We start from the raw sequence: 27,847 nt of genomic DNA on the forward strand, positions 1-27,847 counted from the left end.
TGAAATATCTCCTCCTGAAACCAATGTTGTGTGTTTTTTTTTTCGCTCTATGAATAAGGAATGAATCGTGATGGCAGGATGCAGGCCCTCAGCTAGAGAAAGGATCGGTCTGTATTACAGTGCTCTTTGTTAACCCTGCATTACGCACTTTTGAGGACAGCCTACAAAACCTGAGTGAGACAAAATCTTTGGTTCACACTCTAAATTCAGCACCGTTTATTATTGCCATGCAGCCCTTTTATCACTTCGTGAGACTTCAGTACCCAGAATTTAGCTTAGTCCATAGCCATAGTTAGAGTTTTTTTTCTGGTGTCTGTTCCTTCGGTTATCTTCTTTGAACAGATCTCAGTAATCCAGTGGATCACATGAAATTGGAGCATGGCCATGGCCACAGCAGCGCCCATGTTGACATCAAACTGAACAAACACAGGCAGGTATGAAAACTCAACAGGGCAGGACCCCTGCCGAGTCGCGTTCCCCACCACCACATCCTGGAGAGCAGGGAAAAAAAATGTGTTCTTGCCAGATTTCGAGTGACATTTGTTAACCTAAAACCTAGAGAGGTGTTAAAATGTGGCCAGCTACTGAAACTGAGGATATAGATCTGCTGTGGTTTCCTTATCAGTTTTAGCACTGGATTCCTTGATTACAAATACAAGAGAAGAGAAGGAAAGGCTTCGGTGCTGCATGGAGGGTTTGCTGGCTTCCTGCAGATGGGGAAGATGGGTCCCTCTTGGGCGACGAGGGACCCTTGGCTATTGGGAGCCAGCAGAGCCAAGCTGCCTTTGCTGCATCCTACCGGCTCGTTAGGCAGAATGAAAGGTTTGGGCAAGCCTTGAAGTCTGGGAGGCCGTCCAGCCCGGTGAGCAGATGCAGGAGGTGAAGGAACGCCACAGCAGCAGGCGCCGTCCAGGGCACAGGGACAGCCAGCAGCAGGTCAGCCACCCCCTGGCAGCCACGGCAGCGCGTTTCGGAAGCATCACTTGAAAGACAGGGAGACTGCCGCTTTGAGAAACTGTGGCATTCGGGGATTTCCCTCTCAGTTCTTCAAGGAAAAAAATAAATAAATTGAGGAGCCAGCTATGGAGTCGATGAAACTCTCGCACGTTCTCCCAGCCCGTCCTAGGACTCGTGTTGTGTTCCCCCTCTGAATATCTTGGCACCGCTGTCCCCCGAGATATGTTAACTGCGTATCGCAATGCTATCTACAGCCAAAGCTGTTAATGCTATTTCCTGCCAGCGAGGGCAGCTGAGCCGCTATGTCTGGCGTATACACAACTTCTGTTTATATCTTGTTCGGAAGATGTAGTGGCAAAATTTTATAGCAACAGTTTCTTCTTATGTGGAAGATAAAAGGGGGGAGGAGAATAAATCTTTTCTCTTCTTGCAACTTGGGATGTTTGGTCCAAAAACTGGTCCCGGAGACCGCAACCAAAGTTATCACGATTCAAAGAGAATACAAGGCCACTGATTCAGCCTGGCAGCTCTTCTTCCCGTCCTGAGATGGGTTGTTTCCTACGTTTTTCCATACAACTTCCACTGCTCTGGCAGGCTTCGTTTTCAACTCATCCTTTTAAAGAAATACTTGAGCTGCTTTTGCCATGGATTTCTCTTCCTCACTTTCTTACTTTCTAGAAAACGCTCGTGTTCTCCCTTGACATTTTTGCCTATCTGAAGGGAGAGGATACCGGCCTACTGGTGTCGCCTTCAGCTGTGAACACAGACGGAATGTATGGCTTTTGGGGTTGTATTTATAACTGTTTTAAAAGCATGGCAAATGTCATCTGCAAAAACTCCTGCTATGCTGTTTCTTCCCCCGACACTGAACGCTCTGCAGCTTCTGCGGCACACGAGGCAGGGATCCTAGGCTTGGCATGAATTATTGATTTTCTAGCTACAGACGCTTCTTCGTGTTGTTCGGGGATTTACCTGAACGTAACACTTACTTGAATCGTACGCTTCATGGGAGCTGTGTGCTTCCCAGCTAGAGGAACTACGCACACTGCTGCTCTCCTGCCTCACACGGGGATAGGTTAAAATGGAAGAAAATGCCACATATTGTCTATTGTATTCTTTTTTTCAGGTCTGTGCCTGCATTTAAACCCCTAATTGCCTTTAGGTCTCATGGCCTTTGAAGTTTTTTTGGCTTCATCTTGTAGATTTGGGGGTGGGGGGTAGAGGATGAGAGGGTTATAACTCGATTCTCTAACCTGATTTTTCCAGATATCCACAAGTATCTGATTCATTTTCCCTATTAGCTTGGGTTCCTAAGGAAACAAATCTTATCTAGTCACGTTTCTTGTCCATTATAACTTCCGTGCAAATCTTCAACCAGATTCGATAGAGGTGTAAAGGTCTTCGTAAGATCCCGCAGTTTCCATGAAAATCAGCCTGGTTAGAGGAAGGAGGAGGAAATCAGACTGGCAGTGGAGGAAAGGCAGCTGTCACATAGTTTTCAACAGCAGCAGACAACTGCCCAGCCAGCATGCTGGCTCTGGCTGCTGCGATTTGTCCCAGCAAACAGGCTGGGAGCACGGGAGGGGGCTGAGCTGACTGCTGGTAGGCGGTGGGGTTTTGAGGACACTGGACAACCAGCCCTCAGATAGCAGAGTTTAGCAGCTCCATTGCTCACGGGATGATGTTGTTAAATAGGAAGGCTAAACAAACATTTTCCTTCCTCCTGATTTTTGTGTCGTTTCTTTTCAAGACAACGCTGCTGAAAACAGGAGCCTAATGTTAGTACAGCTTCCCCAGAAGAGGTTTCCAAGACTCGGAGCTCCCAGCAGCTCGCACTGAAATTAATGGGAGCTGCCGGGGCTCAGTGCTTCCAAAAATAAAAGCGCTTTGCCAGTGGTACAGATGCAGATGTCTAAATTTAAGCTGTAGCTTTTGAGCATCTAGGGCCTAAATCCACATCTGAGCACTTCAAAACAAGCGGTCTGACTTTTCTAGGTACTGAGCAGCCGTACTGAAATCCAGGGGAAGTCAAGGGGTTGATACAGGTAGCTGAAATTTAGGCACAGGAGTTGGAGCTCATGGGTCACACACCTGAGAGTGGGGGCTTTCAAAGCATTCAGCCCTGGTGTAAGCGATCTCATTGAAGTCGCTGGGGTCCAGAGGGAAAGAGTTAAGTCAACACGGAGCACTTCAGACGGCTCCCGGCGCAGCATGTACATCTGTGTTTGAGAAGGATGCCGGAATAAAAAATACTTTGCAGGTGCAACACGGCCAAATCAGCGCGGTGGAAGAAACCGTAGATTTTAAAATCCTCGGGCTGAAGCAGTGGCTCTTCCAGCTTAATGCTACACGCATACCAGGGGCTTTTGGTATTTATTTTCCCTGTGTGCGTTGTTGTTTTAAGAAAAAGGAACAAATAGAGAGCAGTTGGCTCGCGGAGCCTGCGAACTCGGCGGGAGCTGCCAGTGGCCTTGCTAGCTCGTTGCGCTGAAAGGAGCGGGCTTGTGGAGTTACAGCCGCCCTGTGCACCGCTCTGCCCTGCTCCTGCCCCGCTTCAATGGGGCTTTGTGTGCAGGCAGGGGCTGCCCGGCCAGCCCTACTGATTCACTGCCTCGCCGGGCAGACAGGCTGCCTGTAACCCTTTCCTAGCTCGGCAGCAGGATTTTGATCAAAGCTCGCTTTTTTTTTTGTTGTTGTTGTTGTTGTTGCTTTTGTTTTCCTTCTTCCAGCCCCAGGAAGCAAAAAATAATAATAAAAATATATCGCATTCTTAAGGCCCTGATTCAGCACAAAGTAAACAAGCGGGAGTTTGGATGTTGCTGAAGAGGGAGCTGCTCCAGGAGCCCTGAGAAGGTCCCGTGGCCGCCGCAGCACCGCGGGGTAACGCGGGAGGAGCACCGCCGCTGAACCGAGGGAGGCAGGATTTATTTGATCAGAGGTGGATGATTGATCACCTTCCGCTTGACAGCTGCAGGATTAAATGTACTATTGAGTCAGAGGTGGCTGCCTATAAGGAGATTTACCTGTAAATGTGCCCCCAGAGTGGAGCAGTCTGGATTTAATAAAGATGCCAGATTTACCACAAGCAAATGAGAGGCTACGCAGGCCCGCGTGATTAAGTGACAAAATGGAGGTGGAAACTGGGAGGAAATGAGGTGAAACGCAAGGGAACGACAGCTCGAAAATAAGGACTGAAAAGCAGAGGAGGACAAAACACCTGGGTAGGAGACTTGAGAGGCTCTTAGGTGTAAAAAGGCAGCAGAAACACTGTTGAGATACCCTTATATAGCCTTGGCCTTGAGTCTTTGCTTGTCCTCCGCTGGAAAATGTGGCAAAACATTGCCAAAGGTTCCTAGTGCTATTTATGGAAATGAGATAAAATTGAAGCCAGGTTTGGGGGTAAGCAAAACCTCCTTGTTCCAGAGCTGTAAAACCAAAACCCTGGTTTGGATTAAGGGCCCGCAGGATCTGCATCTTCCGAGCTTGGGAGAGGGGAGCTCACGGGCAAGAAATCCCACCGGTGCGCCTTGGTAGCTGCTGGGAGCCGGCTGTCACGGCCGTGCGATACTGCAGAGCTCTGGTGCTCTGTGTATTTGTTTAAACTTGACAAAAACTCAGGCCTTTAATCTGCAGCAGTTTATTTGAACAGGCCTGGAAGACAAGGTTATTGTTGTTGTTGTTTGAAAACCCTGTAATTGAGAAGCTTATCCCGGAGATTTGTGGATGTGCGTCCACCTAAATATTTGAGGCTCTGCGTGTGGAGGGCCCAGCGTTCAGAAGCAAAAACTGCTTCCACATGGGGAAGAGCTGATCTCCAGGTCACAGTCCCAAAAAGAGGCACTGAGCAGTTCCCTGTTCACAGATGTGCCTGTCCCCATGTCCTGTATACGTGCATCCATTTCCCCTTTGCACATGCAGCTTGGGAGCGACCCGTCCCTTCAGGAGTTCACATGCATGCGCGCTCAGAGGACACGTCTTTGGTGCTGCCTTCAAAAATCTGGCCCTAATTTTAGGCCAATTTACTATTCTGATGAAACAAACCTGCAGAACATGTGGCGCAAATAGCGTTCGCCTAAGTGGACTGCACGGTTCAGGTTTGATTTGTGATTTTTCTTTGCATTCCCATTCATGTGGGAGCCCGCGATAGGCCTTTAAACGGAACAAACCGGAGCCGTCCGCAGCTGCCTTTCATCACGGACACGGCTGCAGACAGGCTGCGGAGCAGAGAGCCTCTGTCTGGGGCAAGTGCTGGGACTACTGTGGAGGACGGCGCACGCCACAGGCAGCAGGAGCGCTGGGGAGGCACGCTGCGGGGTCGTCCTCGAGGCAGGAATCGCAGCCTGTTGGAAATTCAAGTGGAAATTCAGTCCGTACAGAGAGGGGGAGAACAGGAGAGAGAGAGGAGGGAGGAAGAAATCATAAAAAATAATAAAAAAAAACATACACGCGCCACAACGCTACGATGGAGATTCGGTAGTGGATTTTAAATCACATTTAGACATAAATCCTTTGAGTTCACAATTTCCATAGATTACTGGCATCTGTGGAGCCCAGATAGAGTGTAATCACTGAGATTGTTCTAATCTTCCTATGGGAGGTTTTCAAAGGAAGTATTGAATTACACCAATTCTTAGCAGGGCCGGGTTTTGACTTGCAGGAAAGTGCCTTAAACCCAAATGCATACATTAGTGCCAGGGCTACAAAGTGAGGGTATAATGCTTGTAACTTTCATACATCCTGATGTGTAATTCGTGATCCGGACAATAAAACTTCACAAGAGAGACGTGCGCTCAGCTGCGCCCAGTGGTAAGCATATTACAAACCACCAGGGCAGTGATGCCATCTCTGGACCTTCTGTGTCCCTCGCAGCATGTCTCTGCTCTTTGCAGAGCAGGGCACGGCTCCTGCACCAAGGCTGACACGTTGCTCCTTCGCCAACCCTAATGGGATCCTGCCGCAGCGTGGCATTTCGTGCCATTGCCCTTTTTGCCTGCCCCTAAACCCAGCCCTCATCACAGTCTGATTGTAAGGAGATCTATTTGCTATGGAAAATACGGTGTAGAGGGAGGAAAGCTGTGGTGTCGCTGCTCATGACTGGTACATGCATAGGAAGACATGAGCAGAATAAACCTAATTCTGCCCACACCTGTATAAATGTATGCTGAGATTGTTTCTACTGAACGTGCTAAGTGGATGTGGGAAGCTGGTATGAGATGGAAATCCCAATTGCTGTGTCAGATTCATCACTGGGAAGCTAAAATGAATGGGGTTACACCAGGGATTATACTGTCCCTATACGGGTTTTTATGCCTGGTAACTCCTCGACTTTAATGGGTATCAAATTTGCGCCTGCTATACTGGGTGCCACGGCTGAATGCTTTTGCTCCAGTGCTCAGGGATTAAACAGACAATTGAGGTTTCTCAGAAAGGATGCAGGAAACGTAAATCAAAACGAGAGGCCCTGGCACCGGCTGCAGCGCTGACAGCCCTCACAATGCCAGCTGCCTCCGGCCGCTCGCAGTGACCAGCGGCGGCCGCGCCGGGCCGTGGGAGCCCGTGTGTCCCCACGGCCTGCTCCGAGGGATGTCACCTCCCCAGCTGGGCACGGCCTTCCCGTGAGGCCAGGATTGCTGGCCTGTGACCGGAGCTGGTGGCGTGGCCGTGCTGTGACCAGCAGTGTCACCGTCACGGCGTCACAGCTCGCTGGCTCTGCCCTATTCAGCACGGTGCTCGCGAACCAGACGCCGGAGTGGGGAAGTGTTTGCCTTCGCTTTGCATTTCAGATGGCTCTGAAATGTTAGGGGCCTGTCAGGAGAGTTTGAAGGACTGTAAGGCAGTGCTGTATCTGCCCCGAGCAGCAAAGTGCTGAAGGGAAGGAGCTGACCTTGAGACTGGATTCATGCTGGGCTGTGGTACTTTGCAATCAGGATGATCTGATTTACCGGAGGGTAAACGTTTTTGGTACCTGCTTGGGAAGCAGTCAGCACTTTTTTTAATGATGATATGAGTTTCCAGTTTGAGGTTTACTTAAGAAGACAAAAAAAAAAAAAAGACTTTTTGGTTTAATTCATTTTGGGGTTTTTGTTTGTTTTGGAATAGCACTGCTTCCCTGCAAGGCACCACAGAATTTCATTCTCCGCAGCTGTGTGAAAGCCACGCTGTGCAGAGAAAACCTGCTCCGAGCACTTGTTGATGTCCACATGGACTCTGTGTTGCATGGTGGGACAAGTGGTGGCCATGACAGAAGGCTTTAAGCATAACTCGATGCCTGACGTGAGTGTGATGTTGTGACTGTGAGGCTGAGCTGGCTGCCTTGACAAGTAGAAGTAAAGAAGATACAGATGTTGTGTAAGGCAGTGCCAAGCACCACCACAGCATGCTCTGTGTAAGCAGCTCTTTGTTGTCTTCCATGGCACAGTGGTGTGAAATGCATCCCTGGGGTGACCTGTAGGGTGCAGAGGATGGTGTTGGGCAGCGTGGTGTGCAATGCCAAGGGTGCCGAGAAGAAGACGGTCACACTGCAGTGTGGTCTCACGAGCTCTGTGCAGTTTTGGCAGCCACACTTACTGAGCTGCCTTTCCTGTGTGAGGTTTACAAGGTGACAACCCCGTGCTGAGCTTGGCGTGGGCCTCCTCTCCATCACCTACCTCAAGGATCTGGGTGTCAGTGTGTGCATGAATGTGGGAAGGAGGCCGTAGCTTGAGTTGTGAGTGGGGTAGGCCTTGTGGTTTTCAGGGTTCTGGGAATTTTTTCCCCTTTGTCTCCCCCCCAAAAAAACGCTTGGGTTGATTTTGTGTGTGGAGCTTAGCCTGGTTTAATTCATGGCAAGCCATTTCCCAGGGTCCCTTAAACTACTTTAGCTCTGAGTGGCCTGCTCCGTCCTAAGTGTTCTCCAACCTTCATCCACTTTTCATGTGATCAGGTTGTGAACTGATACAGACTGCCTGCTGGCACGTATGTCCTGGCTTAACCAACTTGCCCTACAGGAGGATATGACCCACCTGTAGTGCATGGGTTGATTATCCGTGTTGCCTCCTTAGCTGAAGCAGTGCAACTCCTGTCCGTAGGTCAGCCCTCTTGGCTGGAAACTGCAGAAATGGCCTGCCGGGAGCGATGATAGGCCTTTGGGCTTCTTGAAAAGCAGTCAAACAGTTGAGGAGACACTGTATATCCCAGCTGGCTTAAGATGGGATTAGAATACAGGGCTGGTGGTGAGCTCAGTCCCTAGCTGGGTCTCCCCAGCTGTGCTATGGCAAAGTAGCGTGCTGCCTTTCCTGCACATATTCTTGTATTCTGCGTATCCATATTCTGCATGTCCTGCAGCACTCCCATCTTGGTGTTGGCCTCTCCAAGAGCACTACACGAACACAGGTCTGCAGGAGCCGATGTGCTCTGTGCAGGTGGTTTGTGTGGCTGGAGGACGGAGCAGGGGCTCATTGCAAGTGCAAGCACAGTCTCAGAGGTTGGATTCCTTCTCTAACACCTCCTTGCTCTGTGGGTCTTCTCCTTTTCACCTCCTGTTTATTTCCTCCATGCTGTCAGCAGATCAGCAGGACGCGTTAGCTGAAGCATAATTCTGCGCTAGAGCTGGCTGCCATCCACTCCTTTTGGAGTCGCCTCGCTTCACACAGCCATATATGCATGTCCAAAAACATTCTTTAACTGTACCAAAGACGTATGGAAGAGTGGCATATATACATGCAACGAGAGCAGTGCTAAGACTGATTGAGCTGCCTGAGTTGTCACAGGTTTTGTACAGACCTCTGTCTCTCAGATGGGACCGCATTCATGATGTAAATGGGTGCTTTAAGTTGATTTACTGAAGGTTCACTTACAAATACAATAGGATTATGAAATACAGGTATCCTCGAGAAGATTATTCTTCACAGAGGGGTTATTTTCTCTGCCTTTTACCTTTCTGAGTTTAAAACCCAATGATTTAGTAGCTGAGAACTATCAGGGGAAGACAGCAGTCCTGATTTTTCTCTGACATATGCTACGGTGAATTAATAATAATTCTGTGGAAGGCAGTGAAATGGTAATAACCAGGATAAATCTTGGTGAGTAAGAAATGTACGAATGCGAGTCCCATTTATTTTCCATAACACTTAGGCAAAAACTTTACCCATTATGCATGGCAAGTTCCACTTGTATCCAGTTGGAAAGATGTTTCTTCTGTGGTCAGATTTAGGCCCAAACTACCATGACCGAAGCCAGTACACCTTAGCCGAGGTGCGGAGTTCTCCATGTGCATACACACTCTTAGCCCGAGGCCAACATAAAGTACTTACACTTATTTCAATCCCACTTAATTACAGGCTGAAGTAGGACAAATTACCTTGCTCCAGGCTTCCAGTATGTGCAAAGTGAGTTACCATGGCTCAGCTGACACATGTGGTAGGAATCCAGATTGTAGACACATCAGTGTAGTGTCTGAGCTGCTTCTTTATCAATGGAGACCTAGGCAATTCATTCACTGGAGTCCTGGGAGCAATTAGACCGACCAAACATTACCTTTTCCTACCTGCAAGTAGAGTTGTATTCGCCCACCTCAGTGTGCTGTGCATGTTAGAGCATACCCAAACTCTGAGTTACCCGTTCATGGTGTGCAGCATGTTCCTTGACTTCCCCTGGGGCTATTTATGGAACAAGGCTTTATACATCCTGGATAAGGGTATCAAATACTTTGAGATACTCATATATAAAGTACCATGTCAGGGCACGTCCTTACTTTTGTTTGAGCTGTTTCTGAAGGGCTGCATGCTGTCAGTGCTTTGCGGTTCTGTGGCCAAGACTGTAGGATGTGTAGCAGCCTGTGTTGACTCATTGGATAGAATAAATCAGAGGCGTGTTGGAAGAATGCAGCATGTAGTAAGATAACACCTGTATTGATCTTTCTTACTGTGATTATTTCCGTCACAAAGGTATCATCCTAACTCCATGCCATAGGGGCAGAACGGCTGTGATCCTTCATTTTCAAATGGGGTGCGGAGGGCCAGAGACCCAGCACTATAAAAGCGGTGGCACAATCATGTCCCAAAGGAGTAGGACATGATTGTTCACCTGTTTGAATGTCCCAAGATTGGTTTCTGTCTTGACAACTCAAGCTCTCCCAAACTTTTAACTGGCACATCTCACCACTCCCAGTAAGCAGTGTGAATGTGTATTCAGACCCTACTTGGGAAGCTAGAAGGGTGTAATAGTTTGGATGCGGTGTGTGGTGTGTTGGTGGTGGTGAACATTAGAGAACAACCAGCAGGTTAGTGTACATGACAACCAACTGAAGAGAGAGCAGAGCATGGCTTATATGGAGGTGGAAAAAGTCACAGCACCTCCTCTCCTTGGTGAGGAGTGCAGGGCAATGGTGCCCAGCGCAGTGAAGATCCATGCTAATGAGTCTTCATGGTGCAGCACAGAGCAGTGCTGGGAGCCATGAGAAAGCTATGGGAAACAAGTACGGAAAATGTGGTGTTTGACCTTTTCCATGTATTATTTTTCTAACAGAACATTGTCATTTTGCTTGGTGGAGTAGAACCATGATAGTCACAGACTTTCCATAGGCTTTGGTGATGCAAGATGATTCTCTGAGCTTGTCATTTGTTTTCCACACAGACAAATCATAACATTTCCCTGTTTACTGTGGAGAAATCCAGATAAAAACTACATGAGGAGAAAAACACAGTCCATCACCAAAGAGCTGTGCCACTTCTCTCCATTTGATGACTAATGGTGGAGTGCCTTAAACCTCATCCCTTCGTATCATTTGGATTCCTGACAACTCTACTCTCTCATGGGATGAGTAAATATCAGTCTGTTCCCAGGAAGATTAGCTAGTAAAATGATGGAGGGAAAAAAAAACAAAACAAAACAAAACAAAACAAAACTTTTCAGCATGTTGCACTTAGTTTGCCCTCCAAACTTCAGGCTTTATTTTTAAGATACTTTTACTTGCCTACATTCATAAAACCCTGGAGGTTTTTTTTGTTTGTTTTTTTGTTTTTAAGGCATATTTTTTCTTGCCAAAACAGCAAAGTTGAGGAGGGATTCAGCACTTTGAATAAAAACCTTTGGTCTGCTAGGGACAGAAGTTGGTAAAACTACAGTGGGTTATAAGGCCTGCTCACAGCAGCACAGAATGTGTCTTTCTTGACTTAAGTCAGAGCCCTCTGTACTTGAGGAGTTACCTCTGTAATGATGTGTGGAGCACCAGATGGGGATGAAAGCAATCCTGTCCCATTGCAACTCAGTGGAATTCAGTAAAGCCATATTTCCCCTCAGCATCCCTGGGAAGAAGGATTCACTGTATTTTAGTGATTAGAAACTTAGGCCTTTAGTCTCAGCTGCTTATCTAGACTCTCTCTATGGTCAGCAGAAAGAGATGGATGTCTTCAGAAAGCATCCATCCTGGCCACTCTCCTTTGGGTGAGTTGAATTGGCCTCAGTAGGTGCTTCTGTCCACGCTGACCAAGGGACTGTACTTCTGGGGCATGGAGGTTGAATCACGTGCTAGATATAAGCACAGCCTGAAGGGCTGTTGAGCGATGGGAGTAGGAACAGCAAAGCTTAACACAATCTTCATCATTGCCATCTTTTCTGTAGACCTCTCAAGGGTTCTTTGGAGCACAAGGCCTCAAAGCTGACTCCAGCTCTTCCCAGTGTCACAGGGAGGCCGGAATCATCCACCCCTGTTGAGGGGACGCTGGCCTTTCTCCTCCTCCAAGATCTGTTTTGTAGACAGGACTGGGGTGTGTATGTCCTGGGGCAGGGAGAGGCTGTGGCAGGTCATGGATGGCTGTCATGGACCTCTTCCGTGCAGTTACAACCTCTTGGTTACATGGTCAACCTGATGTCTCGCTGACTGGGCCTTTGCTCATGTGGTCTTTCCAAACTCTCCCAGACATTCAGAAACCAGGATCTCAGGCAGACATTTCACTTGGCTTTAAGACCCAGTTCACTGTTGCTGGTGCTATGGAGACATGAAGCACCAGTGAAGGGAAAGGCTTCATTTCACAGGCACTTGGCTTTCCCTTTGCGTTTGCAGCAAAGTATCAGGATCCAGCATTCTAAACTGAGTTTCTTAACTGCATTTCACCGAAGACAGATTAAAATAGACATCTCAAATACAGTCAAGTGATTTATAGCATCTGACTCTACAGGCTTCTGAGATCCAGTTTATATAACAGATGCTCTACATATACAAGCTAATCCCTGCCATTGACACCAGCTGAGGACTGTTGACTTCATTACTCAGACATGATAAACATATGCTGCCACTTCCCCAGGTCATTTTATCCAAGAAATACAAAGCTCTCTACTACTGTTAATGAGTTAATCAGTGTAACACCCCTCTGTAAGAGCAAGTTTGCCCAAGTGCAAAATGAAGCGTTGAGAAACTAGAAGACCTGTGCACAGACACCCTGTGCAAATTGGGACAGAACTGGAAATGCCACCAACCTCGTCCCTAGTTGTTAGGAACTGCCTCACCTAAAGTAAGATAACTACACACAAAAAGGTAGGTATCCTTTTGTTGTTCTGTTGTTGTTGGTTTTTGTTTGTTTTTAATTATAATGCTATTAATGTTTAGGAGGATCACTTTTCATCTACTAGGCTAGGTCTTTTGCAGTTGCAGCTAGCAATGACTTGGCTCACTGATCACCAAACTGAGTCATTTCTTCTTAGGTTTCTGCTTGGGATGACATATGTAGTTTTGCTTTTGAGATGCATAAGCCACTCTGGGACTCAAGGCAGTGCTAGGCGTTGAGGACAAAGGAGAGGAAAAAGAGGACTTGGGCTTTTTCTTGGGATCTAAGCTTCATGTCAGGTACGAAACAAATTTTGTGATTTCAGGAAATTCACAGGTTTAAGAAGGGGAGATTCAGGAGTTAAATTTGTACTTGTTAACTAAATGGAGCGTGCACATCTGCCTTTGAGAGTGGGTCAGGAACATGGGTGCTAATATTTTGCTTCCGTTCTTGCTTTTGTCCTCTCCGGTGCAGCTGATGGTTTAGAATCGTATGGTCAAAACTGAAACACACATCAACCTGGGTGATTCCTATCTGATCACAGGGAAGGTTTCTAACTCTGCAAGAAAGCTTTACGCCCTGTGCAACAGATGGAAATCTCTCTCTACCTGTTGTCTCTTCAGCAAGGGACAGCAGGCACAAGGAAGCCGCTCTCCCAGCAGCAGCTACCGTGCTTGACTTAGCTTGTGCCTTCTTCCTGCTGTGTAAGAGTTTGTATGTTAGAAAAACAAAGTGCATATCCTAAAGCCGTGAGCAATACTGCATCTGCTTTGCATTTCTGCACTAAGCTGGCAAAACACTTAAGCATATGCTTAACTTGAGCTGTGGCATGTGGGTTTTATCAGCCTAAATAGAGCTGCTCACCTACAATCGGAGAAGACAGGGTTGGAAGGGACCTCAAGAGGCCCAACTCCTACTTCTCCTGTCTTACCTCAAAGCAGGATCATCAATTTCTGAATTAGCTACCTGTATAGCCTATTCCTGCAAACTTCCAATGATGAGACTCCTCTTCCTCTGAAGACAGCCTCTCCTATGCACGTTTCAGTCCTTCGGCGGCTTAGGACCAGATTCAAAGAAATTATAGGATATTATATTTCAGAGAGTAACTTTATGTGTGGTTTTACTCATTTGCTTATTTCACATAGAAACATGGCTCTAAACATTGTTGATTCAGTTTTAGAGAGGTGTTTTTTTTCAGGGTATCCTGTGTTAACCTTTATCAGAGGGTAGGGTGCACGTTTGACAAAGTAGCATTGATATCTAAAGTGCTTGTGACAAATATAAGTGTAAACTTTGTAATGACGTCTCTCTGTGTCTGGTTATTTTCCACCAGCAGCTTCCTGGAATGTACTTGGAAATTAAGTAAATTTGAGGTAGTTTTAAAAATGGGTGTATTTAGTAAGAGGGTGCCTAATGGTTTTTAGTAAGTCTTTCAGGCAAGTATGCACATTCATTTTGCAAGAAAGCTAGTTGTGTGCAAGAGGTAGCAAATGCCGTTTTAAGCAGAAAGAGGTGTTATTTACTTCGAGTGAATTACTTTTCACATTATCCTGCCGCATAACACAGGTATTATTAGACACACACACAAATATATGCACAATCACAAGCAAACCTCTTTACACTGAGGTAGGCTGTGAGTTTGTTGATGTTCAGGAACACGTGAGGGAGACCGTGTCCCCTCCGGGCAGGACACTGGTCTGTATTCGTCATCAGGGATCCTTCTTAGCAAGTGACAGAGGAGAAGCAAAGCCAAATCTTTACCCTGTCCCTTCTCTTCAGTAGGGCAGTGAGGGCAGCCAGGCCTGTGGAGCACCGGCTACTTGCGGCCATGCTGCCACCAGGCCCTAAAAATGCAGCGCCTTCCTTGTGAAGTGGGGGCAGGCCTCGTGTCGGCCGTGGTGACAGGAGGGGTGCCACCCAGCCCTTCCTCAGGTGGCCCAGGGTTACAGCTACTCTCTCGGGTTGAGCAACAGCAGACAGTGGTTGATTTCGCTTCAGCTTCCAGTCAGCCTCTAGTCTACGTGGCCTAGATTTGGCTTTGACTGTAGACCCACAAGATGCAAATTTGGCCCTTGCAGGTTCAGGGATGCAGTCTTCATTCAGTAGGGAGCTGCTCTCCGTCCTCAACAGGTTGCAGCCAGGTCTCTGCTAGAGGGTGGTGGATGCCAGCGCAGATGGACCTGGAAAGGGCACTGACATGGTGTTACCAGGATGCTCCATCTGTCCCATCCAGGTGCTGTACTCCTGGTGAGGGACACCCCAGTACCGCTCGTCCTGACCACAGGAGCAGGTCAGGCATGGCCAGGACAGCCATTTGGTTAATTGTCCTGAGGTAGGCTCTGGTGATCAGGTGCTGGGCTCTGTGTAAGGTCCTCCAAACAGCATTCCTCATACACTTTGCATGCCTTAGGAAGCCTTTTCCCATTTCTTGACCCTACTTTTCCTCACCATTTTAACACCCTTTCTCCACCCAACCCTAACAACTTTTTCGGTAGTTGGTTTTGGTGCTGGAGTGCACCAAGCTCTTGCACTCCCTAGCTCTTGCATGAAGCAGCATGCAGAAGCTCCCAGCTACCCCAGTCACCCTTCAAGAACAACATCAGGCAAAAAAAAAAAAAAAAAAAAAAAAAAACACGTTTCTCCTAACAAAGACTGATGTCCCTTCCTACAGGGACCAAGGTGCTTCGTGGGCAGCCAAGGTCTGGAAATGGCACCAGTGCAAGGCTGCAAGCAGCACCATCTTTTGGATGCAGCAAGGCAGGCTTTGCTCGGTTCAGGATTTGTCAAAGCATCTAGAAAATGACTCATTTATTTTTTTCTACTCGTCTCGAGAACCCACTATTGGAATACATCCCTGTAACTGCTCTTGGCCAGGTCTTTCACAATGTTGTTTACAGTTCATTTTTAGGCTTGTTGCATGCCGTAAACTCTTGTGTCATTTCAGGCAGCAGCAGGTGAAATAGTGGGGAAGGAAAAAGATGAAAACTTCTGGAAGAGCACTCTGCCGCACTGTTGCTTAGCCATGCATGCGGTACATCTAAAAATAACAGCTAATGGAATGGGAAGCCAACAAGATCTGTTGATTTATAATGGCTTTTTTCCTGGTTTATTGCTTGAGTGCCCTGCCCACTGAAATTTGACATTGCAGCCAGACTGCCATTAGATAATAAACGAATGCTCTTCTCTTTGTTACTGTATAGCCCTCTGAATTTCTTGGCATGAGCCATTCTTTTCTAATATCATCCAGGCAAATTAGAAAGATGACTTCTAAACTAATTAAAGGATTTTGTTCCCTTGCAGTGATAGCTATTAGGAGATACGTGTAGGCTAAGAACCAGTACAAGAGATACACGTTTGTATCTGACCTGGATCTAAGAAATGCACTTTGGCTGGATTTATGTTTAATTTTAAATATGTGCTTGTATCATTGGTTTGCATCGAGAAACACGGAGATAATAAAGTGTAGGTGTCCAGACTTTCTTCCTTTCTACTTTCAGAATTAATCCCCAAGTTGTCTTTAGAAAGAATTTTGTCACTAGTAAAACAAAAACATGTGAGACTATTGATCTCTTTGTATATTTTTATTTTTAAAGGCACAGTAGATCATGCACTGAGAAAGTAATGTTTTATATGGTTTGTAGAAAATAAATCTGTTTTATCACTGCAATAAAAAAGGAGCCAGATGTTTAGAGGAACATGTTCCATATGGAAGAGGCTTAAAGTTGTGGAACTTGCTAAAACCATGCAAAGCTGCAATTATGGAGAAAACAGGAAGACAACTTCCTCCCTGAACGTGCACCATTTCCCAAGGAGGAAGCAGGCTTTTTTCTGCACTCTTTGTTGATTTTGAAGCCGAGAGACAACTATTAGGTCAGGACCATAAAAGGCTTATGTTGGCAATGACATCAGTGGTAAAACCGCCCCCTCCCCACCCCACAACAACTCTAACTACACTTTTAAGAGACTTCTGCTTCCCCTATAAAAAGGTGGAAGATGCATTGATTTCTCTGTTTTACAGCCAATGTGCTGTTTAATATGAGGATACCAGCACCGTCCATTTTATGAACACACTTCCAGCTTCGTAGAAAGCTAAGGTGCTTCCTAAATTTCCATGAAAGACAAAAAAGTGCCTCATTAATTAGCTAATTTGATTTCACTTTATGACCCAAAGCCCCACTGTGCCGTGGTGCGGCCTGCCACATCTCCAAGCGTGCCCAGCTGCCTGCTGGTCTCAGTGGAAGTCTGTGACAGGGAGACACCAAATGTTTACTGCCTAAAGCGTAGGCATGAATAAACATTTAGGTCGGGGAAAGCAGCAAGGTACGACGTGAAGCTCATGGAGATCATATCATTGCATTTGTTTTTTAACGGGGGTTGAGGAGGGTCTATATGCTGCTTGAGGAGACTGGTGGTGATTCCACCGTGGCTTTCCAAGGACTTCTGCTCTCCTCTGATGCTAATGACGAGTGAGGTTGGGTGGTAATGTCAATGCTTGTGACTTAATCTTAAAGCCTAAACTCTAAATCCTGAAAACTGGAGCATTTTGTTCCGGTCCCTAAGGTGATTCCATGGGAAACTGAGGCTTTGAATTCTCAAATGCCCTGGTCACATCGCAGTGGTGAGCTCTGCTACACACACAGGGAGTGCTGCATCTTCATCTTACCTTTCAGTCAGCCTCTTGTTAGCGTAATACATCATTATCTAATCTGGAAGTGCCATAGGGAGGTGTGAGGAGCAAAGGAAGCCTTTTTTTTTTTTCAAACCCAGGCTATCTAAACCAGAGTTAAAACTTGCATTTACAAAGTATGCAGTGAAGCATCTGATTTTCGCCTGTCATTGCAGTTGTAAGTTTTGAGCAGAGAAAGGAGGCAAAACATGAACTAAACTTGATCTTTGTACAAATATATCCCAGAAGGCCTAAAAAATAATAATAATAATAATAAGTAATCCAAAGTCAGTTGTGCTGCAGGTACCTCTGGTTTGCTACGTATCTGGGGGGACTTTTGGGGTTTCATCCTTTGCCTTGTAAATGCTTGCAGTTGGCCATGCACTTCTTCTCCTGCATTCCAGCTGGGCAATTCTGAGTGTGTGTTTGCGAGAGGAAATATTTTATCTTTTTAACTCGTGCACTGGGTGTCTTTTCCCTTGTGATGGATTTCCTCGTCTTGCTGCTAGATGCTGCTTGTTCTTGATGCTGTATTTTATTTCTAACCCCGAGTCATTATCTGTCTGCTATACGGGTTTCTCTGCATTTTTTGAGTGTTGCAGGGACCACCTTGCACGCTGGTGACCACAGTGTGCATGTGACACTAGCAGAGACGAGGAGATTGATGAAAACGATACCATGATATCCAGAAAATGTTCAAGCCTGAGAAGGTACAAGTGGTCTTTTGAATCATGCAGTCATGAGGGAAGGCATCATTTCAGGAGTCCCCACCAGCAGCATGTGACTTGCCGCTGTCTTCCACCCGAGGCACAGGCTGCAGTCTCTCCCAAGGAGGACAATGCAGATTTGGTCCTGCTGAAATTTTGGGCTCACTGTAGGAGGATCTGGGCATTGATAAACCAGAAGATCAGACTAGGTAATTCAAGAGGCCTCTTTATAATCAACAGCGCTTGCAGGAAAGGGCGGTATGTTTGTGGCCTGGAAAGGGGCCAACACGAAGCGTCACCATCCTCAGCTCAATTTAACTAAGAGCATTTTTGTTTCTAGCTCGTTTTATCACACCAGACCAGTTACTTTCATGGGATTTGGAGTAAGTGCTGCCGCACTGTATTGGAAGTTTTGACAGTTCTTTTAGTACCCTCTAACAGGCTTAAGAGATAGGCCGGCGAGCAACCAGGATGACATCCTCTGGAGCACGGGGCTTCAAAGCAAAAAGCTTCCCCCTTCCCTCCTCCCCCTCGAAGCGCAGCGCCTCGATGACTTTAGAGCTATACATTTTGCAGCTGCAGTGAAAAAAAAAAATGCTGCAAGTTGTAAGGAAGCAAGAAGTATTTTTGAGATCAGAGCCAAGAGACTTACGAAACAGTAGAAGGAAAAGATGCAGCATCTTTAAATTCTCATGCATGAATTTCTAGATTATAAAGCGCTTTTTTTGGTGGGGGAATCGTCTTTAAAATCCCCATCTTTTCTTCCTCCTGTGTGAGTCTCAATACAACTGAAGCAAATTCCATGCAGAGATTTTTTTTTCTTACCCCAGTGTCTCTGCCTTCCCCAGATACGTTTGAAAACTTTAGTTTTCCCTTCTTCAGCATTTTCATTTTTAAAACTTTAACATAGACTTAACTGTATAATTTTTATTCTTCGTATATTTTCCAGTATTAGCATAAATTAATTCCTGAGAGAGATTTCTTTCATAGCCAGCGATAGAAAGGAAGACACAACAATTTTGAGCTCATTTTGATTTTTTAAAAATAAATTTCATCTTATTTATTTTTTGATTGCGCTGGAAACTGGGCCTTGTTTATGAGCTAAAAGGATGTCATTATTAATGTTTACATGTAAGATAGAATGAGCTACAGTACCGGTCACAATCTTGATTTAAACCAGCAAGTAAATAACTTTAATTTAAATAATCCTTTTAAGTCTTGGTTCGCTCTGTATAATTTAGATATTTTCCAAAGGAAAAGTTGAAGTTAGTGTTTCACAGTGACTAAAATATATTGATTTGCTACTAAAATGGATTTTACACTAAATTTGGGGTGGTTTTAGTAATTATGAGGATATATAATATAAGCTTATTGAAACCACAGCATAGTTAGACATATATATATTCAAATTATAATGTTATCAATTATAGTGTGAAACAAAGTCATTTTTATTAATGAGATTTTGCTAGTAATTTGTATCAAATTGCATGAGCATGGACTCAGAATACAACAATAAATTTAGAAGACCACGATATTAAGTTGCCTGCTGTTAACCAAATATGTTAGATATTTCAAGAAGAAGTATGTCAAAACTAATCTATATTTTAAAACTATTTGACATATTAAACAATAGGAGAAACATCTTTAGAAACGGAGCTGGATAGATTATTTCAGGCCATCTTGTCCTTCAGCTTCGAACTAGTGGGTGAAATCGTTGTGTGCAGTTTTTGTTCCTAGTCTAGAGAGGGAAACTTGGTCTGCTTTTGCTGTTGTTTTTTTCTAACTCTCAAGTGGTGTCTTAGCACTGAGTGAACCAAACTGACGGAACCAAGAGGAAGAAGAAGTGCTTTCTGCACCTGCAGAACAAGTTGCAGCTGTCAAGAGCTGGTTTATCACTTCAGCGAATTCTTGGTCCAGGTGCTCAGACAGTGAGTGACTTCCCCGAAGTCTGTTCTTTTACTTTCTTAAGACTTCAGAAGCAGCATGTGCTGCCTGATTATTATTTGCCTTTTATTTAAATTATAGGAATCGATTGCTTAAGCGTCACATAAAAAATGTCAAGATTTTAAATATAATGTAAATAGGTTTATTTTTAAAGAAGAACAAATTGTATTTAAGTAACACTGATAGCTAAATAAACTGAATGATAAAGGCAAGAAAATCCTAAATAACCCACATATTCCCACAATTCTCCTTAGGAAAAAAAGAATGAAATAACATTTTTCTGGAAATTAACTTCAGCATGTAGTCCTTTTTTTGCTTAATTCAGTTGAAGAAATGTGCGAGTGACTGAAGATTTTTGTCTCTCCTGTGTTCTGTTTATTAATACATTACTGAAATTTTAATTCATTTTTTACATACCCAGAGGCATCTTGGCTATGACATGTAGGTAAAATAAAAAAACAAACTTGAAAAATATTATTTTCACCGGAAAGAGTTCAGATGACAGTTTGCAGAACATTCCTCTCACTGCCTGTGCTAAAAATGAACCTTAAATTCAGATTTTTCTTTGATTTATTTATTTACATATGTACTTTTGGGAAGAAGCCATGATCTCATCAGAACAAGACAACATCTATTGGGGCTCACTTCACACTGCGCGTAAGGATATCCCTAGAGGTAGAAAGCAAAAAGCCCGTCTGCCTGTGCCTGGTAATGAGCAGGAGTGGCTGTTTAGACCAGGGTGTAGGAAACGAGATGCTCCTTTACCTGGTACACGCTCCCAGTTTGCAGTAGTCACCAGCTTAGCGAGACCAGATGCAGACACCGCTGAAGCAGTCCTCTACGAACTCATCTGTTTGCGTTTTGAACCCACTTCTCCTTTTGGCAGTCAGTTCCCACTACGTTACGCACACACGATTTAATTAGCTGGTGAGCAAGATGGTTAAATGGTGTAAAATAAACGTGACATATTTCTGCTTTTCACAGTGTCATTGAGGGGTTTGGGAATGTCTCCTCATTCCTGTTGATGGCGATCATAGCACGCAGTCTGAGAATGGCATTTGGCTGCCTGTGAGGATGGGTTCTTGTCCACTCCGGCAAGCCATGGTCACCTTGAAATTGTTCGGTAGGTGATGCCCTTCTCAAAGCGTGACTGGCAACTTTCCAGTGTTATTGCTGCCTTTGGAAGTGCTAAGTGGCATGTTGAGCACAGAGTGGGCTTTCAAAAGGACCCGGGAATGAATTTCCCACTTCTTCATGTATGAAAGGATTATGGCAAAAGAAGTCTTATTCCCCTGTGCTGTGAAACGTATAGACTACAGAGCGGCTCAAAGACCAAGATTTTGGACCACAATCTGAAATTTCCTCAAATCTGAACTTAAACCAGAGCTTTTGGTTTAGATTTATACTCTGTGTGCGGGTCTCTTGCTCCAAGAACTGTCAACACCCTACCCAGTAAGCAAAAGGCAGCAAGGAATAAGGGATCACCCGGCTTTTGCAGTGTAGTTAATTACTTGTATAATGTATAATGACTTCCTGAGAGAAGCAAGAAGGCCAAAAGTAGCAACTACAGCTCAGTTCCCTGTAACTCCAGCTGACAGACAAATGCATCCCCCTCCAGCGGCTTTCTGGAGCAAACAGAATTTTGTCCATGCAATCTGAGGTGCTGGTCAGGATAAAACCACATCAAATGTAGACTCAAAGTTATCTTTGCTCAGATTCTCCAAAGGACCTAAGGAGCCAGCATGCGGTCCTGGCTCTCTAGGGGGACCTCTCTGGGGACAGCCTATTGTCTGACAGCAAGGTGGGGCATGATGCATACCTTGGCTTTATCTCATTGTGATGTCAGGAGAGCCACGATGGTCATTCAGTGCTTGGAGGCACTCCTGGAGCTTCAGCTCTCTTCCCTTGGAGACTCCCACCCCTCAGTCATCTGAAATTATTCAACTTTTCTGAAACTCCTGGAAGGGACGGTAAGGCAATAGGACAGGCAGGCAGCACAGCCATGTAAGCATCATTCCAGCAGGAGACCAGGCTGAAGAAATGATTTTGGGGTGTCTTTGACTTAGATGAATAAACTGGTCGTGCAAGAGCACTGGCATGAATAGATTTAAATGAACAGGAAAAAATTACCAGCTAATATAAGGGTGAAAGGTGAGACCAATTATCCTTGAACCATAAGTGCCTAGTACTTACGGGCAGACTCTCAGCTTTGTACAAAGGAGAACATATTTTTCCAAAGAGTCAAATAATTTGCCTTTGCAGTCATGTACCAATGAACGCTGGGGGTAGCTGTGGGGAATGGGGGTTGCTGTCGGCCAGCCCACATGTGAAGGCCTTTTTTTTTTTTTTTTTTTAGCAGCTAAGGAAAATAAGTTTTACAGCCCAGGAACAACTCAACACTTCCTCCCCTGAAGCATTAAAACTTCACAGAAACCAGCGGGGCTTCTGGCTGGGAAGGGAGCAGGCTTCCTGGTGGAGCGCCTAGCCCCGTGCAGCGTGCTGGCGTGTGATGTGCTGCAGACCCGCGCTTGGGCAGGCGAGGACGTGGAAGGGACTCTGTGGTGCACACGAAGATGTTGAACCTCGGCAGGTGGCATGTGGTGGTCCGTACGGATTGCTGGTATTGCCATTGCTCTGAACCTGTGTTCCCACACTGGTGTCCCTCAGACACCGACTGTGGAGCACTGGCTGGCAGGGGAGCAGAGAGCTCCACCTTTCTGAGCCCAGAGACTCGGATTTCTCTCTGATTTCTGAGCCCATAGACTCAGAAACCACACACCAATTTACCAACCACTCCTGCCCGTGGAAGCACACCCAGATTTCAGGTGCTGCCGCAGGAGCTCGCACCCTGGCCACGCAAGGCCCGAGGAGCAGCTCGGCCCGCGGCCTGCACGCTGCCCTCGGCACCCCGCCATCTCGCATCAGGCAGCACCGCGAGGCAGGCAACGCCAGTTTAGGAAGGAGAAAGGCAGCCAGAGGAAAGGCAAACTGACAGAAAGCCCTGAGGAAGCTTGCCGGGGCTTACGGTGAGGAACTGCCCCAGCTTTCAGCCAGGTGGAGGGAGCTTCACGGCAGTAAAAGGCGCCATGTGTACGTCTGCACGGCGCACGCTGTGGGATGCAAGGATGTGGCTGGATTCCAAAAAGGAGTTTGCTTTGTGGCTGTCGATACAGTCCCTTGATTCATGGCTGGGTTTTGTTTCTTTCTCGGCTTGTTGTTTGAAACACATGTGCAAACTGGCCAGAGTTTTGCTTTTCGTACTGTTCAAGGATGATCAGAACACAAAGTGCTGTCTCATGAGTTTTGTCGACCCGATTCCCTTCCAGAGAGTTGCTCACATCTGATTTTGTTTCCTCTGCCCACTCTCTGTAGACAACCAAGTTTCCAGTGTCGTTTGCCTCCTACGCACGCTCATTAACCCATTTCCCTCCACCTCCGATCCTACAATGCCCATTTTATCCAATTAATGGTAGGAAATAAGTGGGGGTTTTATGACAAGGGTGTGAAGTTCCGTCTGACACTTTGCATCTTCCCAGAGAACAATGCTTTCTTAATAATTATGTTCAGATGACCATTAAGTTGGTGCTGCCACAGTTCTCCCTTCAGATTTAATGAATATAATAAACAGGAATGAACCTCTGCTATCTGCAGCTGCTGCCATTGTCTGTGAACCACGCGGTGCTTCAGAGAAGTTTATTTTAGCTTTAAACCTTTTTCAAACAATGTGCACGAGAGTGAAAAAAAAAAAAGAAAAAAAAAAAAGTTGGTGCTTCTTTGTCAGCTCTCTGCTTTCCCAGCTGTTTTTGGCATGACAAATGCTAGAGTGCAATTAAAAAGAAGCCTCATTTTCAGAAGTATTTGGGAAGCAGGACCCAATTAAAGTCCCAGGGGTCTGATAGCGCTCAGAAAATCATCTGCTGGGGTCTGAAGTCTCTCCTTGGTTATATGACTGTGCAAATCCCAGCTTTATCAGTGGTAGGGTATCAGTGTAACGCAGTGCAGGTTTTTCAGTCTTATTCAGACAGGGGAGAAAATCCTTGCCTGACAATCTCCTTGTTTTGGGGAAATCTCTTAAGCTTTTTAAAAATGTCTGTCTATCCCCGTAATGCTTTGCACCTAGGACCTTTCCTGTGGGGGTTTCAGAGCACGTCGTAATCATTTCCAGCACAGGGAACAGACCTGCACGAAACTGAGACGAAGACCCCAAGAGTTGTGGTACCTGGCCCTTGCTCTAAGCACTAACACTTAACCGGCAGCACCTTGCAGACGGACAAATATTTGTTCCCAAATTGAGTTCTCACCCTATGTATTTTGACTTTTTTATTTTATTTTATTCTGTATTCAGAAGGAATCTGTGCTGTATATGCTACCTTTAGTCACCATATCCAAGTTAAGCTGCTGTTCCCTAAAAAATGTGTGTCAGCTGTGGTATCTGTAGGAGTCCTGAAAAGTTCCGAATGCTGGAAACATTTGCTTTAACATTATTATTATGCGCATACAGCTTTTGCAGCATTGTGATTAAAGTTGTGTCAGCAAGTAACATTTAAAAGCAAAGTTTAGGGACTTATAACTTGCTGAAGAAATTCACTTGGGGCTAAAAGTTGGCTTTTTGAGCAGTTCTGGGGGAGTTAGCCAATATCTTTGAATTTCTTGGCTTCTTTTGGCTCTGAGTCACAATGTTACTGAAACATGAGTTGCTTATTTTCTCTGTTTAAAAACTGATCCCTTGTCTTCCCACCCATAATATAAGGTAGCCCCAATTGTTAATGTTTGACCTAAAACTAGTTATGTGTTTCTTATTCAGGGGCAGAAAATTGGTCCACTGCAGATGGATTAACTAAATAACCAAACCCACATTGTGCACTGTTACTTGGGTTTATTTCCCATGAAAATGCCCAATACATCTCTTTGCTGTGACAATTCGTAATGCCATTTCCACAGGGCTGATCACGAACATTGTCAGGTATTTTGAGGATGCATTAACTCCCCGAAAGGGAAGTATACGTGCGTAGTGTTGTTATTTGTCTTCCACATGGGTGACAGAAAAAAATCCAAACAGTTTCACCTCCCAACGAAGGTGCTGGGTGAGGACTTTAACTACTATTTGGTGGATTGGCACTGTTGGTGGTTGGTTTTTTTTTGTTGTTGTTGTTGTTTTTTCTTTACGCTTTTATGCCCAAAGGGCTTAAAACACTGTGAAGCCTCTTTCCTTCTAAGGTTAAATTAAGGCTTGCAACAGCCCTGGGAGGCAGATTTTCAAATCACCAATTTTAATGAAACATATGCTGATATTATCCCAAGAGTAGGTAGCTGTGTTTGCTGTGGCGACACTTACATTATTGTAGGGCTGTGCATAAAGTTAAATTACTGCTGTAGCGTTGTCTTTTGGAAACCTCACACTATTTTGCTTAGAACTAACATGAAAGCAGGTTCTGATTAGGACTGTATAGAGCTGTTCATTTTCCCTTCCTGGAGCTGTTTGAAATCCCTTTGGAGTTTGATGCGGAGGTGTTCAGAGCAGGATTCAGTTCTCTTGTGGTCTCAGAAATTTCAGGTTTATCCCCAGCCCCCTTCAGCAGCCTCTGATAGCATCTCTGTCTTTTTCATACAGCTCCATGACTCACCCCTAGCCTCGCCGTGTCTGTAGGTTTGGTCACAAATGCTCTCCTCTTCAGGAACCCATCAGACACTTGCTCAGGAAACTGAGGACACATCCTCAGACAGCTGTGTTTCCATAGGAACTTGTGAAAGCAGGTTTGGGGTTGTGTCAGCTCTGGGGCTGGCAGTTATTCTCAGGACTCAAACTCCTACTTGATGGGGCCAAAGGGGTTTTTGGGCCAAAGTGGAAGTCTGGCATTTGTTAGAAATATCTTGAGGGGAGAATCTGTCTTTTGGGAATGGGACCTGTAAGAATTGGCAGTGGTGGGAAGGAGCTGCGGAGGATGTGGCTGGAGGTGGGATGGGGAAGCCCACACCTCCTGAAGAGGAGGGTGCCAGGGAAGCTGGCGATTTCTGATGCTGTTGAAAGATGTACTCCTCGGTCCTCTCTTCAAAGCTGAAAATGCAGGTTTCCTTCCTTTCCACATTCTTCTCCACCGTGTTTTCCTTTATATCTGCATGTCTGTTCATTCGTCTTCACCCTGCCCCTTCACGTGGGGAAAGGGGGTGACTTAAGTGAGATGTTACCTCTCCAAAGTAATCCATGACTGTTCTGGTTGCACCACTTCTTGCAGTTGAAGGAGGGGACCGACTTAAAATGCCTTAATTTTTAACATGATTAGCATAACTGTTGTGCAAAGGTCACCATAAGCATCACTGCTGTTTCACAAGCCCCAGCAGCACTCACAGCCTGAACCCAGCATAGTCCCAGGGGACGCTGGAGATCTATAGGGACTGCAAGGAAGTGCATGGTGTTTGTGGAGAGTGGGGAAAATCCCATGGATGGTGGTTACCTCCGCAGGTTCCTCCTTCCCGGACACCACAGGCGAGGAGGAGCTGCTTCTCGGAGAGCTGGGACGAGGCAAAATTGCTGAGTGACCCAGCTGACGTGCCCACTGCATGCAGCCAGGCCACCACGGCTCTCCCCACGGCCCCAAAGAAGGACCACAGCTGGCCCAGTTCTGGCACAGGGTGCTGACGGGGCTGTCCGGCTGACGAAAACTCAGCTTCGCAGTGCTCTGCTTGGGTGAAATGCTTACCCATGGCTGTTTCCTGGGATTTTGAAAGAAGGCGGCCAGCAGTATTTGGTACCCACTAATTAGATGCAGTTTGAACTGTGTTGTGGTAATGTAGTGAAAATCTGGCCCCTGCTGTGACATCTGCAGCCAGACAAATGACACCACCCAGCCTCTGGTCAAAGCCTATGTTTTCAATTCAGCAAGAAAAAACAGCAAAAACGCTCTAGGAGCTCTTCAGAAAGGCAGACGCGTATAAAAGACCAGTTCCTGTTTCTTCCACAAGGTGCTAAACAGAGCAGGAAAAACGCATGCATTTTTTTTTTTTTTAGAAAAGTTCTTTCCAGATAGTAAATATTTTTAGTGATTTATTTATATTATCTTTCGAGGGGAAAAAAATAAAGTGCTACTAATTCTGTTGAGGAGTTCCATGGTTTAAAAAGAGAGAAACTTCCTTGTAGAAATTAGAAGATCTGAGTATGTGGGAGTCATTTGCTTTAGGGCATGTGAGCTCTTCTTCCTAGTGTACGTGTTATTTAATTAAAAGAGCCAACAGAATCCTTGCACATTATTCACTAAAACGTTACAAAAAAAAGTAATTGAGGTTCACAAGTTGATTTCTTTTTTAAAGAAGCAGTGGTGCTGTCTCCCTCCAGCACAGCTTAGGGGATTTCAGATTCCTCAAATCCCAAGAAGGAGGACAAATGCCAAAAAGAGGAGGGATGTCGTGAAAGCTGCAGCAATATCGGAGGGAGTGAAATGACCTTCCTGCTGCCCGAGCTGAGATGAATCCCTCTGTGAGGGTGCAGGGCTGAAAATGTAGATGTCACAAGGATTGGCCTGAGAATGGCAATGCGATGAAATGGATGCCATTCCTCGTAGTGAAACCGTACGTTCAGTAACTGGGAAATCTATAATAAATAGCATTTTAAGGCCCAAAGAGTTCTTGAAGGAGAGTTTAGCACCTGGTTGCACGATACTTCAGAACTCCCAGCTGCCCACTAGCTCGTTTTGGACCACAGCACAGAACCAGAGGCAAGCAGAAGAGCAGAGAGGATCAAGATTTCTTCAGCAAAGCGCCGTGGGCACCAAGGGGTCTGGGTACCAGCTGGCCCGGAGATTGTGCAGAGCTTTCGTAAAGGCCGAGTGTGTTGGCACGGGGAAGGGAGCTGCTGGGCAGCCCAACGCACCGCTCACCATCGATTACCACCGCACAAACCATCAGCATTTACTTGTCAAAGCCGGACGGCCCTTTTGCAAAGGGGACCTCGGCTTCTGCAGCACTCAGCAGCCTTTATCACATTAAATTCCAGCACTCACCAAAGGGGTCCTACTCCCCTTAGCAGCAGCTTTTGACCTCCGTGGTCCTTGCCTAGC

General features: G+C 45.8%; 1 protein-coding gene and 1 long non-coding RNA gene across 2 annotated transcripts in view; one reads left to right on the forward strand and one right to left on the reverse strand.

The window, feature by feature from the left end:
* MAML2 (mastermind like transcriptional coactivator 2) overlaps positions 1 to 27,847 on the forward strand; it is a 214,112-nt gene that overhangs the window by 66,036 nt on the left and 120,229 nt on the right. The window lies entirely within an intron of this gene.
* LOC136789619 (uncharacterized) lies at positions 20,376 to 21,444 on the reverse strand. Its single transcript, XR_010828412.1, has 3 exons — positions 21,308 to 21,444; positions 20,562 to 20,720; positions 20,376 to 20,465 (listed from the first exon to the last, which is right to left on the reverse strand). It is a non-coding gene; the product is annotated as an uncharacterized lncRNA (long non-coding RNA).

The sequence above is a fragment of the Anser cygnoides genome, chromosome 1 (genome assembly GCF_040182565.1).
Source record: "Anser cygnoides isolate HZ-2024a breed goose chromosome 1, Taihu_goose_T2T_genome, whole genome shotgun sequence".
Lineage (NCBI taxonomy): Eukaryota > Metazoa > Chordata > Aves > Anseriformes > Anatidae > Anser > Anser cygnoides.